General features: G+C 43.2%; 1 non-coding gene across 1 annotated transcript; it reads left to right on the forward strand.

The window, feature by feature from the left end:
* Positions 1 to 452: 452 nt before the first annotated feature.
* On the forward strand, positions 453 to 615 carry LOC126005113 (U1 spliceosomal RNA). The gene has a single exon (XR_007494290.1). It is a non-coding gene; the product is annotated as a U1 spliceosomal RNA (small nuclear RNA).
* Positions 616 to 1,163: the final 548 nt, after the last annotated feature.

A 1,163-nucleotide genomic window follows, 5' to 3' on the forward strand; every position in this document is an offset into this window, starting at 1 on the left:
TACATGTATGTATACATGTGCACATAAGCTCACAGTTCTTTAGTAATAGTTATCCAATTTCTCATTATAGCCACTGTTAGAGCAATCTATGGTGCTGTCACTATTGTTACTGTTAGAAGTTTGTGAAAGTGAAATAGAATTGGTATCTAAGGAGCCACAGGGAAATGTTGACAAGTGTAGCTTGGTACCCCAGTCTCAGATTTCTTAAATAAGCATGTGTAAGTACTATGTGGGGTAGTTGAGAGTGGTGGATTCAGATCATCTCATCAGTGGCTTTTCTTTATAAGCAAGTAGAACTTAGGTCAGAGTTTCTAGGTGTTCCAGGTACCTTCTTCCTGAACTTGCAGGTGAATGAGTCCTGCAACATTATGAGTTCTTTATGGCCTGTGGAAAAAGCACTTAGCCCGACACTGAAGCAAGGGATGTTAAAGAAACAAACCTTCCTAGATTTCATACTTACCTGGCAGGGGAGATACCATAATCACGAAAGTGGTTTTCCCAGGGCAATGCTCACCCATTGCACTCCAGGTGTGCTGACCACTGCGATTTCCCCCAAATGTGGGAAACTCAACTGCATAATTTGTGGTAGGGGGGCTGCGTTCGCGCTCTCCTCTAAGGAAAAAAACAAGATTTCATTGTATTTTTTTTGTGGTTTTTGGGTCACACCCGGCAGTGCTCAGGGGTTCCTCCTTGCTCCATGCTCAGAAATTGCTCCTGGCAGGCACAGGGGACCATATGGGATGCCCGGATTTAAACCGATGACCTTCTGCATGAAAGGCAACGCCTTACCTCCATGCTATCTCTCCGGCCCCTTCATTGCAATTACTCTGACTGATGTTGTGGAAACAACTCAACCAGAGGTGTAACATAATACTTATTTTCCTTATTTGGGGGATCATATTCAGCTGGGTTCATAGCTTACTCCCTGGGTCTGTGCTCAGGGATCATTCCTGGTCCATTTGGGTTGTTAAAGATCAAAATGGGGCTAGACACATGTACAAGTGTTTTAAGCTACTTAGATAAGAATCTTAGTCTAAGGCCCCTAGTAAGTATGTTTTTGAGATTTGCCAATGAGCCGTAGGAAGAATCCGAAGAGAACATGAATTGAAGAGTGACAAATCTCTGTCCCATTTAGATGTCCCTGTGGATCTTAAAAAGCATCA

This window comes from Suncus etruscus, chromosome 3 (assembly GCF_024139225.1).
Source record: "Suncus etruscus isolate mSunEtr1 chromosome 3, mSunEtr1.pri.cur, whole genome shotgun sequence".
NCBI classification, from domain to species: Eukaryota; Metazoa; Chordata; class Mammalia; order Eulipotyphla; family Soricidae; genus Suncus; species Suncus etruscus.